The 19098-nt window shown below is 48.0% G+C and overlaps 1 long non-coding RNA gene across 1 annotated transcript; it reads right to left on the bottom strand.

Annotated features, from left to right (window-relative positions):
• Window positions 1–11460: 11460 nt before the first annotated feature.
• LOC129199474 (uncharacterized) lies at window positions 11461–15193 on the bottom strand. Its single transcript, XR_008574673.1, has 3 exons — window positions 15052–15193; window positions 14452–14663; window positions 11461–12430 (listed from the first exon to the last, which is right to left on the bottom strand). It is a non-coding gene; the product is annotated as an uncharacterized LOC129199474 (long non-coding RNA).
• Window positions 15194–19098: the final 3905 nt, after the last annotated feature.

Below are 19098 nucleotides of genomic sequence, written 5' to 3'. Positions count from 1 at the left end.
TAAAGCTTCGTAATAAAGGAACGAGCGTCTGTGGCTGAGATTGTTTTCCAAGCGTGAGTGACCCGCAGCCGCGCGCGGGAGGGTTCGAGCCCCGCGGTCGGTGACTCCGCCGCTTTAGCAATCTGCTCGCGACAGATGCGCCGCGGAGGAGCCACAGGCCAAAAATCATCATAAATCTGAGCTGGCCGTCAGCGTGTTTTCTTTATTAATTTGCAAACTACCTCCTGAGAGGCTCGGCAGCTCACCGATGGCTTTTCCCTCACCGTTTCTCCAGCTGTGGTTTTGCCATCACTCCACAGGAGGATGCTGGAGCACGGAGGCTACAAAATGAAGTCGAACGTAGTTAAAAAGAGCCGATGGTTTGAAAGGAGGCGCGGGCAAAACTCACTCCCTGGACAAGCAGCAGCGTGGGAAACGGCTCGGGGGGGGGGGGGGCGTTTACACATTTTGTGTGTCTGTGTGTGTAAAAACTTCGCCTTAGCCTAGTCTATAAAAGAAGCAAACCTGGGAAATGCAAAGAAGCAAATCTGTGTGCAAAAAGCACCTCGCGGTGATTTTTTTTATCCCCCCATTACGGCAGTTGCCCAGGAACGCGCCGACCGGAAAGTAGGAAAAGAGTTGGGATCCACCCCGGCACCATCGCTGGAGTCACTGCTGGGCACGGAGCGTTTCCGCTGGATCCGCTTTTATTTCCAGCTGGTTTCAAGCGGGCTGGAGCGCTGAGGGATTTGCGGGAGCAGATAACGCCGTCGCTGGAATATCTGAGCAACCACCGACCCAGGCGCCTGGGGGTCGTGGCTGGGGATGGTTGAGCTGCACAGAAATAGGTGTCTGTAGACTTCTCCTGGCTTTTCCAGCTCAGGTACGCTGGAATAGCAAAATCTTGTCAATAAATACGATTCCGGTCCTTGGGGCTTGCTTTGAGGGCAGAGCTCCATACACATAAGCTTGGAAGCAGCAGGATTTTCTGGGAGGCTTTCCCGAGGCTGGGATCTGCAGAGTCTCATCTTGCAAAGAAAGAAAAGAAACGAACTTTGATATTTTCTAGCAACGGGCATTGCCTTATGAAAATAAAATCTTCTTTAGGAACAGGCAGGATTTCAATGCGTAACTACACCTCTCCAAGGAAGTTATTCTATTTTAAAAGCGGTTCATTTCCGCGAGCCGAGGAGGCAGAGCCAGGATCCGGCTGCTTTTCTGCTGAAAGCCACAATACTGTTTACAAACTGCATTATAAAAATAGTCTTTTTTTTTTTTCTTCCCCCCTTCCAAACATCAGAAACTGTTGATTTGAGGCTATCCAAGTATTTCACTGAAACATATTGTATTTTACAGAATATGCTCAGGAAATTATCGCAAGGTTTTATTTCGGTCTTGTTTCGAAGTGGCAAAGTATTTGGCTGTGCTATAAATATTTTGACTTTTTTTCCTGTATCATTCTTTAAAGCTACATATGTTCCACCCGCTATTATAATGCAAAAGTCCCGATGTAAAAGTCAGAAGAAAACGTTCTTTTTGCTGAAATACAATGTGAGTAAATCAAATACCTTCACAATATTTTCAAGAAATCTAGGAATTATTCATTTTTGGGGATGAAACCAGGTTTTGGCTCCATTATGGAATAGCAATTGAATTGTTAAACCAACGTGCTCTGCTACGTCTGCTGGCGCCCCAGCCAAGACACTCCATGCGTAGCAACCAAGAGAAAAGCCAACAACCTTCCGAGCGTCACCCCCGGTTTGGTGGCACGTTGTACTGTTTGATCAAACACCTGCAGATACCTGGGCTTCATCCTGAGACCTCAAGCATGACTTGGACAGGAGATGTCGTCCTGGCTGGGGGTGAAGCTCCAAGCAGAGCGGCAGGTTGAGTTTTCTTACCCTTGGATAACTCCTGGCTGATTTGTTGAGGTCCCTCAGACCACAAGGAGATATAGTGGAGTTCTTCTCTCATGAGCTGTAAATCTACTTTGGGCCTGGTGGGAACAAGCTTTTTGCTGTACTTGCAGAATTCCCTGGAAGTATTTAAGGTTGGATGGGACTTTGGGCAAGCTGGGCTAGTGGAGGGGGTCCCTGCCCATGGCAGGGGGTGGGACTGGGTGGGCTTTGAGGTCCCTTCCAACGCAAACCATTCTATGAGTCCATGAATTTATGCATTTCTTGAAGGCCACATGCCTGTGCTTTGAGCAGGCAGGGATCATAGAATCACGGAATCCTTAAGGTTGGAAAAGACCTCTAAGGTCATCAAGTCCAACCGTCAACCCAACACCACCATGCCTACTAAACCATGTCCCCAAGCACCACGTCTACACGGTTTTTGAACACCTCCAGGGATGGGGACTCCACCCCCTCTCTGGGCAGCCTGTTCCAATGCCTGACCACTCTTTTGGTGAAGACATTTCTCCTCACACCCAATCTAAACCTCCCCTGGCACAACTTGAGGCCATTTCCTCTTGTCCCATCACTTGTTCCTTGGGAGAAGAGACCGACCCCCACCTGGCTACACCCTCCTTTCAGGGAGCTGTAGAGAGCCATCAGGTCTCCCCTCAGCCTCCTCTTCTCCAGGCTCAACACCCCCAGTTCCCTCAGCCGCTCCTCATCACACTTGTGCTCCAGACCCTGCACCAGCTTCTCTGCCCTTCCCTGGACACGCTCCAGCAAATGTCAGCTCTGGGAGCCCACCAACCATTGCACGCCCTTTCCCTCTTCTCTGAGACCGTGGGACAGTGCAGCAGGACGCTGGTGGGGTCGGGAGGGTGACCATGGCACGCAGGCTCTGCCCTGAGCGGCAGGATTTGCTAACGTGCGAAACACGTGGCAACCGTCTACTTTAAGGCCCAAATGCGTCAGCAGACGCGTTGGGGCACGGGAAGACGGACGCGCTGAGCGCCGTTCTCGGGGTTGCGCTAAATCCCTGGTTTGCTTTGCTCTCCGCTTTGACTCGGAAGAACTTCCCGACAAAACCGCTTCCTGCAGAGACGTGAGCGCGACCAGCAGGTTTTTCTGCAGGGAGTTCCAATCGAAACCAGTCAGAGAAATAAGAAAAAGACACCGGGCCCGGGCTGCCGTTGCAGACATTTACTGTTGCTGTTGGAGAGCGACTCCACGACTCGCATCAGGCTCTGGCTGCCCCGGCTGCCGACAGCTCTGCAGCCTCCCCGCGGGGTGTGCAGGGCTCCGAGTTGCCCCCCCGTAGCCCCTCGCGGGCTCTGACCATCACCCCACGGCTACCCCCAGTGAGCTTTCCCCGTCTCATCAGCTCCTTTGCCATGAAAAAACTTCAGCGGCAGTGTGGGAATGACTACAAAACCATGGAAATGTTTGTAGAAAAGGAAAGTCAGTCCTCCAATGTAATGACAATGCAGGTTAATGTATACGTTAATTTTAAGTGTCTGGGCATAATTTGAAAGAAGGGATGGTTTATCTGATTTAACAAATTATACCCTTTCTCAAATTTGGAATGAAAAGCTGGTTCTTTATTTGGGCAATACCAAATTTAATTTCTAATGTTTGGACCATGCAAAAAAAAAAAAAAAAAAAAAAAGAAAAAAGAAAAAAGAAAAGTAGGCATGTAAAATTCAGTATCACTTTATAATGACAATGTGCTACCCGGCCTCCCAGCACCCTGCGCCAGACATGAATATTTTAGTAACCAAGGAGGAGCAGCGTGAGCTGGAAGCATAATAATCGGTGTAGCCTAAGCACGTCTTTTAGCACTGGCTGGGAGGATGTCTCTGCTCGCCGGAGCAGAGCCCGCGAGGGCACCGTGGGAGGGTGCGATGGGGGACGCACCGGGAGCCCCTTCCCAAGGGACGGTGTCCCAGCATTCTGCCAGACCGTGGGGACACCCTGCCGCGGGACCAGGGATGGAGAGATGATGCAATGGCAATGGTGGCCCTCCCACCGCAAACTCCTCTGGTCCAGCTCTTTTTCCAGATCTTGCACTGAGCTGGAATTCCCCCAAATAAGCGAGAAGAGATGTTCTGCCTTCCCTCCTGCCTGGGCACGGCTGTGTCCATCTCCGTGTTAGGCGCAATAAGCCACTGGACATGGTGTGATGTGCTACAGCCACCAACTCTTGGTCCCTACCCATGCCAGGAGACTGCTGCCACCACCTTTCCCTGCTCCTAGGGTTGTTATCCCTGGTCCCCTGCTCCAGTGTCACTGCAAAGCCACCAAGAGCAGAGCATGTCCCCTCCTGGCATGGGCGAGACCAAGGTGGGCACCCAGGACCTGGTGGGACAGTTCTCCTTGCCGTGACTCAAGTGCTCGAAGCTAAGCACGTGCTGAACCGGAGCCCGAGAAGTCAACGGATTGCAGGATCAGGTCGTGAGCTGATCTACAGAATTAGATGCCTTTGATCAGTGTTTGTAAACACAAACATTTAACTTTCCAGATCACCAAGTTTCATCAAAAAAAGAAAGCCTGAGTAAGTAGAAACAATTTTATATTGCCGCTAATGAAATTGGATTAAGATAATAGGGTCTGGTCTGAATCATTACACATTTCATCTGCAATTTTTTTTTCACAAATTCATTATTCAAAGCTCTGCATATTTGCCATATTCATTAAAAAGAGGGCAAGAGTCACAGCCTTAGCACTGAAAAGAAAATAAAGCTTGTCATGAAGGGAGCTATTTCTTCATCATGAGAATTGTTTTCCTTCGTACTTGGGAACCATGAGATACAGTTGGAAAAAAAAATGGATTTATTTGGTCTTGAAACAACTCTTTCTTATCTCTTACCATCTAAAGCAGACACCGGTGAAACCCTTCAGGCATGTGAGACTGCTCGAATTAGCCACCCGGCAACATCGGCAGTCTCCTGGCTATCCAGAAACACTAGTTAAAAATTAAATATTTTGCTGTGTTGGGTTTGCGTGGCAGGGTTTTGGTAGCGGGGGGAACTACAGGGGTGGCTTCTGTGAGAAGCTGCTAGAAGCTCCCCCTGTGTCTGATAGAGCCAATGCCAGCCGGCTCTAAGACGGGCCCACCGCTGGCCAAGGCCAAGCCAATCAGCGCCTCTGGGATAACATATTTAAGAAGAAGAAAAACACTTAGAGGGAGAGAGCTTTTGCAGCCGGAGAGAGGAGTGAGAAGATGTAAGAAACTCTGCAGGCACCAAGGTCAGTGCAGATGGAGGGGGAGGAGGAGCTCCAGGCGCCGGAGCAGAGATCCCCCTGCAGCCCCTGGTGAAGACCATGGTGAAGCAGGCTGTCCCCCTGCAGCCCATGGAGGAAGGATGAGGGGGTGTAGAGATTCCACCTGCAGCCCGTGGAGGACCCCACACCGGAGCAGGTGGAGGCACCTGAAGGAGGCTGTGGCCCGTGGGAAGCCCACGCTGGAGCAAGTTCCAGGCCGGACCGGTGGACCCGTGAAGAGGGGAGCCCATGCCAGGGCAGGTTTGCTGGCAGGACTTGTGACCCCGTGGGGGACCCCACGCTGGAGCAGTTTGCTCCTGAAGGTCTGCACCCCGTGAGAGGGACTCCATGCTGGAGCAGGGGAACGATGAGAGGAGTCCTCCCCCTGAGGATGAAGAAGCAGCAGAAACACCGTGAGATGAACTGACCGCAACCCCCACTCCCCGTCCCCCTGTGCCGCTGAGGGGGGGAAGGTTGAAGCCAGGAGTGAAGTTGAGCCCGGGAAGATGGGAGGGGTGGGGGGAGGTGTTTTAAGAGTTGATTTTATTTTCTCATTCCTCTACTCTGTTTTGCCTAGTAATAAATTAGATGAATTCCCTCTCTAAGTTTGGTCTGTTTTGCTCGTGACAACAATTAGTGAGTGATCTCTCCCTGTCCTTATCTCGACCTGCAAGCATTTTGTGATGCTTTTTCTCCCCTGTTTGGTGAATGAGGGGAGTGAGAGAGCGGCTCTGGTGGGCACCTGGCCCCCAGCCAGGGTCAACCCACCACATTTGCACATGGGAGCATCAAGGATACGAACCCTGCTCTTAGGGTTGTTATTCCTGGTCCTGTCGGCCGCTCCCATTTCCTCAGATACTAAACCATTTTGCAGTCAGGACAAATATTATTGTAGTTTAGATGACATTCCCTTCATCCAATTAAAAACCTTTAGTTTAATTAAAATAAAACTTAGGGTTTTTTTTTTTTAAAAAATCTTTAAAAAGTTAAATTCAATTAATTACATCTAATTGAAAACTTTCTGAAAGTTGGGGGAAAAAAAAATCAATTCTCAAAGACTGGGCTAATATTCAGCAAGAAAAGGAGGTGGTGGCCTGGCTTGTCCCCCCCGAGAGCACCAAGAGCTCCGACCCCAAACCTGCTCGCTCTTTCCGAAAGATGGAAGAGGCTGAGAAATGGCAGCACCACAATAATGACTGGGGGCGGGGGGGCTGGAAACGGTACCTTTCTGTGCCTTAAAATTCTCTCTCGTGTTAACTTTTCAAAGTTAACTTTTCGAAAAAGCGGCTCACGAGGCGATTTGATTACGGCGCATTAGTACTGCGACTTGACGGTCGTTAAATCTCGCAGAGAAGGGGTGGCAAGGAGCATCATGGCTGGAAGCTGAAGCCAAAAAAACCGAAAAAAAAGAAATTAGAAGTAATCCCTATGCTTTTAGCAGCAAGTGTAATTAACTGCTGGGACAAACAGCTCATGGAAGGGTGGATTCCCCCAACATCCTCAGAACAAAGTGAAGTCTGGATGGCTCTGAAGAGCGCGTGTTAACAGAACGGATGGAGAGAGTTTAACCCACGTTGGGATGCGCATGCCTTTTTATTTTGTTTTCCAGCCTAGGCGATACGCCCCTGGAGAGGCGGGGGGGGGGGGGAACAACACGTCTCTCGATACCTCTCTAAATCACCGGACGTAAGACTAAAGCTGTCCAGCTAAACCCAGGCTAAATTTCTTCCCCTAGCCCGGGATGAGGCGCAGGCTTAGTGGAAAGCAGGTACAATTTTAAGTTATTATCCCTATTGTCACGGGGGAGAGCTTGGGGGGGGGTTAAGTGAATGTATTCCTAATTAAAGGTAACTGAATGGCTCCCCCGAGACCGAGGGATTCCTTTTAGTCACAGTGGAAGTACGGAGGGCAGCAGCAGTGGAAGATAAGAGGTTTAAATTCAGCCGTGGTGCTGGAGATACATCTCAGTCTCTATGGACTACTCAAGCCCTGGGTTTAGTGGTCAGCTTGGCACTGGGGTACCGCTGGGCACCTCCTGGGCACGTAGGCTTTGTGTGGGCTGGTAGACGTCGGGGCAGTAAGGAGAACGAGTTCTGGCCAGTCTTTTCTGGTCAGTAAACGGCTCCAGGAGATGTGGGGGTTGGAGATACCACTGTGCTCAAAGACGCTGTGCCCTTGTGCGCCTTGTTTGACAACACGGGTGGTTCCACCATGCCCAGCGGTGATGCTCTGGCACAATTAAAAAAATCCAAGTATGACTCAACCCAAGCACAGGTATCTGCTGCCGTTCATGGTGGATGTCTGCTAGTCCGGGACATCTCCCAGGGCCAGCAGACGGGACTCGGCACGTGCAGGAAACCCACATCTATCTGGACCAGCAGCTGCAAGCAAGATGCAGGACCTTAGGGTATCTGAAAGGGCACCACGCACACGTCTACATCTAATCAACCACACCGAGCCTTAGTACCTCCCCCGCAGAATTAGTGTCTGTGAAAGGAGGAAGTTAATTAAAACCCACAAAAAATCCAAGTACCTATACCTCAAGAACCTGTAGGCTATCAGGATGAAAAGCCGTTCTGCTGTGCACCTGAGAGGACCAGTTAACCTCCACCTGCACAACTTGCACCAAAGCAACGAGTGTTCACGGCCACTCTGAAATGCACATTGAGAATGATCAGACATGCCACTGCTTTAAAATTAAAGCAAGGTGTCAGTAATAATTTCGATTTACTGAAAAGCACGCCGCTTGTCACCTTGCATTTTCAATTTCCTACCAGTCAACTTCCACCAGTAAAGATTTAACCTTGGGCTCTTCCTGACATGGTTTCCTTTGGACTCCTGCTGTTTGCTCCTGCCATATCGGTTCAATTTCTGCAGTGTTTGGAAGCAGCTCTACATTTCATGGCCAATCTAAAAAAAAAAAAACCCATGTAGATTGAAAAAGTGCTGAGTGGGGTTTTTTTCAGAGCTCTTAAATACCATGCAGATGATGAGACTATTTAGAGTCTTGTTCTTGTTTTGGGGTCTCGCTCTAGTTATTCTATCCTGGGGTTTTTTTCCTGTTTTATTCATTCTGGCATCTGAGAGTTAAATTTATCACACCTTGTGTGCCAGGTCACATAGGCTGTAGTAAATATATATGTAGGCATCTTCAGGGGAGAATGAATCCCGTTTTAATTGCCCTCTGCAGGAACCTACGTCTCCGTTGATGGGAGGAACGCTAGGTCATTAATTCAAGATAAGACACCTAACTCCATACCTACCACTGAGGTTCTGCAGGCAAATAATAATGATAAAGCTCATACAGTCCAATACTTTTGTTCTCCAGATTTGCTGTGAAGCCCATTCCAACAGTAAAGACCTGCATGCATTTGTAAAGGAAAACATTTCATGGACTTTTTCGTCTGAAATCTCAGTGTTTTAGAAACAGTAGCCTTTCAGAGGGCGAGCTTCTAGCTCACTGTAGTCGGCTAAAGAAAGGGGCAGAGACGAGGGAGGCCGGGAGCAGAGTCACCGGCCGAAGCTGGGACCTCCGATGCTCGTTGCTCAGCAGTGGCCAAGAGGGCACAGCAGCAAACTTTGTCCTTGCCTCTCCTCCAGTCCTGAGCATCACGTCAACAAATTGGGCCGGATTCCTGCGGAAAGCCGCTGGATTCACCCACCGCACCTCCCTGAGCCACCCTTCTTATCCAGCACCAGGTAAGTACGGTCCTGGAGCCTTTGCGGGCTGGTGGCACTGAAAACGATGCTTAGGTTTAAGGATGTTTTCTAATAATTGGAGATGCTGTAGGTGCATCCAGGGCACCAGAGGAGGGACCGCAAGTGACTGTACCCTCAGGAAGGAACAAAGAAATGTGAGGTTCAATATCTCACAGCCTGCAGGCTTGGCACCTAAAATTACTTGAGGCATAAAATCATATCGTTAATGAGAAGACTGTCCTGGCTAACAGCCCTGAAGGACCCGCTGCTCCTCCCACCACCGAGACTTAGCGGGGCGACGTTTTCGTGGTGCTAGCACCCAGGGCAGCTTCCCCTCCTGAGCACCAGGTGTTTGTATGCAGCTCAGAGGATGCTTCTCCCTCCGGCAGTAAAACACGCAGGAGCCACGATGCATTTAGCTAGAGTAGAAAGCCACGTCCAGGGAGGAGCGTATGGAGTTACTCACCTGGCTTACATACCGGGGGCTCAAACGTCATGATAACTTGCGCTTTTGTGGCTTGGCCTCGCCGAGTCTCCTTGTGCTTCGGTTGCAAAGACTGCTTGACGGGCATGCTGCGAGAACACAGACCTCTGCCACATCTGACAGCAGCCGAGAACGTAGAATCCCAGAACGGTTTGGGTTGGAAGGGACCTCAAAGCCCATCCAGTTCCATCCCCCTGCCATGGGCAGGGACCCCCTCCACTAGCCCAGGTTGCCCAAAGCCCCATCCAACCTGGCCTTGACCACTGCCAGGGAGCCAGGGGCAGCCACAGCTTCTCTGGGCACCCTGTGCCAGGGCCTCAGCACCCTCACAGGGAAGGATTTCTGCCTCACATCCCATCTCCATCTCCCCTCCTGCAGCTTCAGGCCATTCCCCTTGGCCTGTCACTCCCTGCCCTTGGCACCAGCCCCTCTCCAGCTTTCCTGGAGCCCCTGCAGGGACTGGAAGGGGCTCGAAGGTCTCCCCGCAGCCTTCTCTTCTCCAGGCTGAACCACCCCAGCTCTCTCAGCCTGTCTCCATAGCAGAGGTGCTCCAGCCCTCGCATCATCTCCGTGGCCTCCTCTGGACTCGCCCCAACAGCTCCATGTCCTTCTTGTCCTGGGGACCCCCCGAGCTGGATGCAGCACTGCAGGGGGGTCTCACCAGAGCGGAGTAGAGGGGCAGGATCCCCTCCCTCATATCCATGTCTTCTCTACAACTCCCCAAAAAAGCACAGTGAGCACGTGCCGAGACACACGCAACCCTCCTTCGATGGGAGGGAGACAGAGGCTATGCTTTGCTTTTCTGAAACCACGTGAACTTTTTATTATCAATAACTAGAGTTATTGTTTTTGTTTTAAATTGGCTGTAGCAGCTGCGATATATTAATGTCCAGCAAAAGGAATGCCTAATGCAAGCATAAATCTTCTGAAATATTTATAGCATACATGTCTCAACATGTCCTGTATTTATAGGCAAACCGTTTAAATGAATATCTGATAAGGAAAAAGACTATTAAGTTGAGAAAAATCTTCCCTTCCCAGCAGGGCTACAATGAGTATTTGAGCAGCTAAATGAATAAATCTGCTTGGCACTAATATATCAATGCTGCACGTTCTATAAACTTTCCATGCAGGAGAATATAAATATCTGACAAAGAAATAATCCTATTAAAGAAGAAAATTGACTGCAACTCAGAGCCATATGGATAACAAGTCTTTGCAGTATTATCTGCTGGGTCTTTGATTCTCTGTCTTTACTTTTTTTTTTTCCCTGCCTCGACCTTAGGGAATCTTTTCTGAAGACATCTCCATTTAAAGTAAAGTAGCCAGAAAATCTTTCACATTTCTAGAAAGGACTCTCTAGCCAAGGAAGGATTTCACACAGCTTTAAGGGCTGAAGGGATTATTTTATACGTGTAGTTTGACTTTCCATACTGCACTGAGCGGTGACTTACGCAGCGGTTCGCGCATCAATTTTATTACCTGGCTGGGGGTGCCGACGCGTTTCGAAGCAGCGAGACTAAAGGCGCGCGAGGGGATAGAAGCGCGTTTGCTCCCTCCCTCCGGGAGAGGAGCCAGGTTTTGAAGCTCAGCGCAAACCGTGGCCACTTGCAAGCCGTGGGCAGAGGAAAACAGAGCCGGTTTGGGTACAGCTCCGACCAAAGCGTCAGCAGTTCGGTGCACATCAAACGCCTTTGCATTGCGTCAGCGGGGGGGGGGGGGGGGGGGCAAACATCCGAGCTGCAGCTTGCGCTTCAGGTAGCCCAAATTTCCAGGAACGTGTTTGAAGACTAATTCCCTCGGGGGAATTGCTCAGTTTTAGTCACAAGCAAAGGAAGGGACTATTTGTGGTCTTCTGGGTTTTGCTTTCATAACTTTTCGTAAATTCAAGTGTAACGAAACACGTAGAAATTTCCTAAGCCCTGTAAAACAACTTCTTGTCTTCAGGCAAAAGCTGACAGTTTCCACTGCTAGATAAACAGACGGCCCCCTCTTTGCCGGGGATTCACGTGTGCTAATGTGTGAGTCAGAGAGACTGAGAAAATTAGAAAACTCACAATACTTTTAAATAAACCTGGGATTCTCAAAGGCACCTGACTGTAGTAACCGAATCTTAAAGGATTTAAGCAACCTCATTCTTTTCAGAAAATCTGAGTGGAAAATAACGTGGTACACACGCTCAGAAACTTTTCTGTTCATAAAAAAGCTCCCGTTTGGTGGAAATTGGAAGTGCTGGGAGTGAGAGAGGAGAAGGGACCCACTGTGGTCCCCTGGGGGGGTAGTGCCGGGCAGCCTCCATGCCTCCCCCTCCCGGCACCGGGCTGGGGGGCTTGGGGTGTTCGTTTCCCGACCGAAACCTTTGCGTTCAGGCGCAACTGAAATAATTATTCACGTGCAGAATCAGCCTGCCTCTGTGCATCACGATATACCCCCAAATAAAAATCAATACCTACCCCGCGGGATTAGTACTTGCCCCAGGACGTACCCTTCCAGCTATCGCAGGAGTTTTGTGTTGGACTTGGGTTTTGGTACCCTTTATAATCACTGTGTAAAGAGCCATTTTGCTCCTGTAAAGCTGTCCTTAGGGCTGGAGGGGACTCAGGCAGCGTAAGGTCCTTGCCTCTGCGTCCGCTGTCTCCACTTTACCGCAACGCACCGCTCAGGCACAGATTGCCCAAGTAAAAGTTCTCCTTAATTATTTCGTGCCCCTTAAGCCCCCCCACCGCAAACTGAACTGCATAAAAACATCGCTCATATGGAGTAGGAGGTGCTGCTGAAGGGAAAGGGTGCTCTTCCAAAACATGTTTGGGAATAAGCTCATTAGAAACAATTTTGTTTGCAGACATCTCTCTTGAAGGCAAGTTAATTTATGGGGAAGAACAGAAGTTGCAATCTGGCAGGGAAATCTTCCCAACATATTTGGCAATCCTGCAGAAGCCATAAATCTGGGTAGCGTCCTCTGCTACAGCCTGGTTTCCTCCGTAGCCCCGAAGGCATCACGGTGCGCAGGGAAGGCTTGCTGCGGTACCACTCAGCCCGCGTGCCGGTGGCATGGAGGGGAGGGGGGACTCGGAGCTGCAGAGACCACAGAACTTCTGTTCAGCCTCTCCTAGAAGGGAGCAGCAAGAGTTAAAGGCAGAAAGAATGATTATGGCAAACAAATAGGTTACCAACGGGACCTTCTGTCCAGTGATTCCACCGAGGTCTTCTAAGAAGGAGTGGTGCAGCACCCAAAACCGGTGAGCCAAAACCAGTGCGTCGGAAACTGGTCAACAGGAGACAAGTGCTTGTGTAGGCTCAGAGACTGTGGATGAAGCGGCAGGAGAGCAGAGCAACTTACTGGAGTCAGCATCACCTTAAAATGAAAGCCATGTCCTGAGACAACAACCTCAATGGGCCTTTGTCATCTGGGTTTTACTTTTTTTTAATGACACCAAACCAGAGACTGGGGACAATGTGACCTCCCTCTTCTTTCTCTGGCTTTCTCTACATCCCATATGACTCTTACATTACAAATCATCTCATTGCTGCTGTGAGCTTCTCCTTCCAGTTTTATTTCTTTTCTTTGTACCTCTCCCTTCTTGCTTTCCACACAATGAGGATCTGGTTTGGCCAGCCACGGTCACTTTTGTAAAACAAAGGCCTTTCGTAAAACTGCTGCAAGCCTGCAACTGAACAAGGCAGCCAGGCACAAGAGACCCCCCAAAGCTGCTGCACGTTTGCAGGGCTTGGGATGGGTGACAAGCATGGCCCATGGCTTTGTTCTACCATGGTGAAGGGGCCTGAAGAGTCCGATCCAGACATAGAAAAGAACATTTTCTGATGTTGCTGGTTATTCTCTTCCCCTTTTATGCGTTCATTAGTCTTGGTTGGTATGCAGGGAAGCAGCCCAGGACTTTGAAGACAACTGCAGTAACAAGCACTCCAGCTTGTCTCAGGGAACTTTTTTATTTCCCATCTGTAGTGCCATCCAAGAGATTGTCAAACAGGATTTTTTTTTTTTTCCCTTGCACTCTCAGCATTTAAAGACAAAAACAATAAAGGATATTGTTAATATGAATGCCTTTGTTAGTTCTTGATTTTTCAAATTTTTCGGATCTTTAATAACAGATCTGAAAGATGTAGAACATCAGTTGTTTGCCAGAGACCAAGACAGACCCAGGCTTGTCTTCAAGACCCCAACCATGTCCGCCTGCCAAATGCTGTGCAGCGGTGGGGACCCAGCAATAGTTCCGAGCCTGTTTTTTCCATGTCATGGGGAAACCAGACTACCGTTACCTTCCCGTGGATGCCCAGGCCAGCTCACCGCCCATGTGAACCCTGATTAAGCCACGCTGACACCCCAGGGATGTCCCCCAAAGGGGTCCCCTAGGTCCTCCCCTCCCACGGGCACACGGGGGACACACCACCGACACCCGCGGACGTGCGAACTGAGTCCTTCACTGCTCTTGGGTGCAAGACCTGCTGCCCTGTACTCTGACCAAACAAGCTGGACAAGAAGCGGAAGCTCGTTTAAGACGTCATGAGCTGAATTTTTGGTTAGAAACAAACCCAGATTTGCATAAAACACTTCCAAGAGAGTTAAATTCGAGACTAATCAGGGATGGCTTTAGTTAAAACTTCCTCATACCTGTCTCTTCCACTTCTTTGCCTGGTGCCAGGGCATTTCCCAGAACTTGCATGTGATCCACTACTCCTGGTGGAGACAACTGGGGGGTGCTGATGGTGCATCATCATCATCATCCAATAACAGTAATAATTATTATTTCACAAAATAATATCAATATCCTGTTTTACCAAGGGTAGAGAGATACAATTATACCTTCGGAAAGCAGTCACCAGAGTATTCCTGGCACAGGCAGATGACCTGGATTCAGCAAGGTTATTCTGACAGGTACGGCAGGCTTCTAGTGAAATACTCAAGCGAGTAGGATTGAATACCAGGACTGAAACCTGCAGCAAGATGCTTAGATGCCCAACAGCCGTTAAAACTGATCACTCACCCCACAAGCAAGGTAACCCGTATCGGTAAGGATTCAAAACCATTTGTTCCTAATGGCTTTTCGGTCATGTGCGTACAACGTACAGCTCACAGGGGAATACAGGTACGTATCTGGCGCCCGTAACTACCTTTGCTGGCAGCTCCGGCCAGAACGAGTACATCAAGCAGGAGGTGCTGCTTGGGCTGCTCTTCCTGGGGATCTCACTCGTGCATGTCTCGAGAGCTGCTTGCAGTTCAGGTCTGCGAGGCCAAGGCTCAACATCTAGCTACATCCTTCAGGGGTGCAACACCAGCGTCTTCGCACCCACTCCGTAATTCATCGTGAAAACCCACAGCAGCTCTGTATAGGGATGGAACAAGGGGGTGGGGGTGAGAAAGAATTCTGTGAAATATTTCATATTTGCGTGAAATCCTGTTTTATATAAAACATATACTTTAAAGCCTGAGCAAAGCGACACACTGGGCTAGATTACCCTTTAGTCTAGCTCTTCTTAGGTTCACGCATGCTGGATTATTTGGTCTGACCTCCACAGCAGAGACCATGCAATTTAATCCAATTACCTTCATACTTTATCAGATTCGTTTGAGTAAATTTTACCTTCTGGTAAAACGTTAACAGTCTTGGTGTGAAAACTTTGACCGTCAGAACTAGAACAGTCAGACCTGTGGTCAATGGAGGAGCTTTTTGGGTGAGCAGGGGTTTGCTGGCACCTTCCTGCAACACAGACCTGGCCTCCGGGGGGTTTGCAGCTCCTGGGCTTCCAGAGATGTGCAACCTACTTCTTCCACCAGTAGTTCATTCCACCAGGTGGTACTTTCAGTTAAGGAAGCGTGAAAGCCAGTGGAGCGGTTTATAATCCTCACGCGTATTTTTTGCTGTTGTTGCAAAAGGGGGGAAAAAAAAAAAAAAGAACAATCAGCAGGGAAGAAAGAGGTTGTGTTTCTACTGTTAAGAGCTCATACAAAATACTTATTGTTACATAAATTAATTGTTCGTTTGTTCCCTGTGGAATTTTTTTTTCCCTGCTGCTTTACAATTCTTATTTGCTTTGATGTTAAAACAGGGTGGAACTGCAGGTCAAGTCCCTAAAGGACTTAGATTTAATGAATTTTCCTTCTAGCCCAAAGAGGTAATTTAGATAAGTTATAGGAGTATTTTCTGGCCAGCTTTGTAAATATAAATAAACCGATGTTGAAAGCATTTTAAGAATCGTCCATCATGATTAATCTTTGGCATGGTTCTTCAGTATATATTAGCATGGTAGAGATGATACCTTAGGATTAAAAATATCAATTAAATCCATGCCGCGCAGCAGTTTGGCATGCTTCTTTCCTGAGGTTATAGTAAGTTGAGTAAGTTGTGGAAGGTCTGCAGGACCTGCAGTTCCTGAGTGCCCAACGCGGGCAAACTCAGTTATACGACTTCATGCAAGTCTAGGAGATAATGACGGCATGGGCCGCACGTTAGATTTTATGAAAGAAAAAAATATGCTTGGGCATCACTGCCTGTTTGTCCCAGGGCAAATTCTCCTGAGCCTGTTGGAATGACGTTTTCTTCTAAGTCTTGATTCCCACATCCGTGGAAGTCAACACAACTCTCTCGAATAACTTGAGAGATTTCAGACGACATCTTCAAAGCACTGCATCACCCCTGCTAGTGCCTCCTTTTCCCTTTTCCTATTTTACATTTGATCCTCTGTATTTTCTTAACGTGTTCATTTGGTAGAATGGCAATAATGTTCCACAACTGGAGTCTGGAACCAGATGAAGGTTACTTCCAAAGTATAGTAACCTATTTCCCTGCCTCCTCTCTGTGTTTATTTTCCATAAATGACTTAACACTTACCTTGCAGTAGGAGACCATTACCAGTTACAACATTTCTTTCCAAAGACATTATTACTTTGATATTTCGTTTTCATAAAAAGGAATCTATTTATTGCTGCCTTGTGGTAAAAAAAAAAAAAAAAAAAGTCAGTGATTTAATTAACTAGTTACTCTGGCTTGAATATTTCATGGGACTCTGGCTGTGAATTCCTGCAAAGTGAATGTTTTCAGACAACTTGCTGAAGAGCCTACTTCAGCTGATTCTCAGCAGACACGTGTTAACCGTGTCAGAAATCATTCCACTCTTGCTCTACGTGGCGACTTATTTTCCCATTATCTCCCAACAGCAGTATTCACAGCAGCACCTAGAAGTCTCGGATGCCACAGTGAGTCCTTTGGGATGGGTGCACGAACAAGCACTTAATAAGAGAGAGTCTCGACTCTTTTTCCCACCCAGAAAAAAAAAAACGTCAGGAAGAAAAAGCCAACGTCAATGCGATGACCTGCTGGGTCATCTCCGGAGCTGGGAATAGAGCCCGGGTCCCCAGGCGTGCGTTCTGGTGCACTCCTTCCTAGTCTTGGCTCTAACAAACCAAGCTTGGCTCTAACTGTTGGTGAGCGGACATATATATATGGACAGCCAGTTCAGTTCAGAGAGCTGTGTGGTAACAGCGGAGATCGCAGCCGACAGAAGCTGGATCCCATCCTTCTCCCGCTCCCACAGGGTTACGGAGCCCTGTGTGGAGGAATCGGCTTGGAGTAAAGTCTGTCAAGGGCTGAGCCGAGACGAAGCGGTAAGGGAAAATGTGACGCTAGGCATTCCCTTCCCCCCCTCATAATACTACTATTTGTAAAAAGAAATGTTTGGGTTTTTTTTTTTCTACAAATGGCATTGTTATAACCATGCCTGATTTCTGAATAAACCTGTAATTTTAAGACTTAAATCATCGGACATATAGAAAATGCTGGTTTCACCAAGACCTGGTTTCACCTGCCTATACGACACTGCTGATGTCTTTGCAGTTGCTCTGAATTAATATATCATTTTAGAAAACTGAGTTCATTTTGACATCAAAACGTGGAAATTAAAAAAAAACCACCAAACTTTTTTTTTTTTTTGGTGATCTACTGGAGATCTTTTTTTGAGGACTAGTAGGGCTCAAACCCCTCCCAGCTGCAGCAAATGAAGACCTGAAGCTCCTAATTCCCATCTCAGTCTTTCCCACTCCCAGACAGCCTGTTTCTGTCACTATCCATCTTCTTCTCCCCTTCTTACCCTGTTCTTTTCCTCCCTTCTTTCAGCTTGAAATACCAATTCAGACTTAGAAAACCAAGGCAGCCTACAGCCAATGTTGCTAATATAAATCTGTTCGTGAAGAAATAGGGGGTTTTGATTACAAATGGAGAACAATAAAGAGAGGACTATAAAAATACAATAAAAACCATGGAAGCTACGATTTCTTTTAGCTTCTTTCCTTTTCCGTTGTTCCTAAAAGTAAGTTTAACGCAGACTAATTTCCAGTGCAGAAACGCAGAAGGAAAGTCAATCAGGGAAGCAGATGAAGACATAACCATTAATATTAACAATCCAGAACTATTAGCTTTCACTGCCTCAGAACAGAAAGCAATCCCCAGTGCACGAGCTGGCTTGCCTCCCACCAAATTTAGTTAAGAGATTTATCCTTCAGTGTCCTTTGTACTTTTGCATTTCGATGGCGAGGAGCACCGGTTCACCCAGTAAGTGTGAGAAAGGTATAGAAAGCCAAGGTTCCCAAGGCAGAGGTGAGCGAAAGACATTCAAAGGCTCCGTTAAGGATCTCACAGGGGAGAGCAGCAACGCTAAGGACTTCGAAGCACAACAGGGAGCACCACAGCAGCGAAATCCTGGTGATTAATTGCAGCAAACACGGGCAAAGGAAATGCAATTGAAAAAAACCAAATAGAAATGAAAATAAATACCCATCAGGATCCCGCAGGGCTCTGGGAGTCAGGGGGAGGCACCCTAAAATACTGACCCAGCAATCGCCCCGCGCAGCAGCTGCCGGAACGCTGCCGAGAAAAAAAAGGGAGAGGGGGTGAAAATCAGCTCTCATGAGGGGTGCTAACAAAATCACCCCCCCTTTCTCCTTTGTTACCTTTATGGGGAAGCTTTTTGAAAATTTCATTGCTTACAAAAGAAAAAGAAAAAAAAAAGTTTCATTTCAGCCTATATTCATTCAAGGCCAGCTGGCTTTTTAGAAGGGGCACGAACTCTCACATTTCAGGACAAAGGTTCTCAGATATTGCCTTTATGGGAGTTCTCTCACCTTCTGCTGGTTCCTTTTACATTGATCACAGAGGAAAGCAAATCCCAAACTGCCCGACCCCTAATCTGAATCAATAGATAAGAGAATGGACGGATAACACCTTTACCATCCGCAGCCTGGGCTCAGACCTGAACTGCATTCGCTGTAGCTGGTAGCAGCAATGCTCTTACAGCTCTCGTGGTCTAAGGAGGTAAATGATGCCAGGTAGTGAGGAGGGATGATATCGCTCCGTTACACCAACTGATGTCTTTGTAAGAAACAGGCAAGCATGCAGATCTGAAATTGGAGCAGTAATCTTCAAAGCGAAGAACAATGGTTCTGAATTGAAGTCCATCTGAATCCAACCGTCTGAGAGGGGATGGCAGCCAAGAGAAAGACAAAATCAAAATTGGTTTTGGACCAGCTAAGAGTTAGAAGAACAGTGTTAGATGTACCTATGTTCATTTATTAAATGAAATTAGATTAAAAAAAAAATACCTATTTAAATTTTCCTCCAAGCTTGCTCTGAGAAGATAGTGTACGTGACCAGGCAATTACAACACCAAGCATGAGAAATTACAAAAATTAGAAGAAAACACGTGAGGGGCATGGAACAAAGGGCTCGGAGGACAACAGTGTCCTGAAACCCAGAGGGAATAAAATAA

Source organism: Grus americana, chromosome Z (assembly GCF_028858705.1).
Source record: "Grus americana isolate bGruAme1 chromosome Z, bGruAme1.mat, whole genome shotgun sequence".
In the NCBI taxonomy this organism is placed as follows: domain Eukaryota; kingdom Metazoa; phylum Chordata; class Aves; order Gruiformes; family Gruidae; genus Grus; species Grus americana.
The sequence above is the reverse complement of the archived record's forward strand: the minus strand, read 5'-3'. Positions and strand labels throughout refer to the sequence as shown.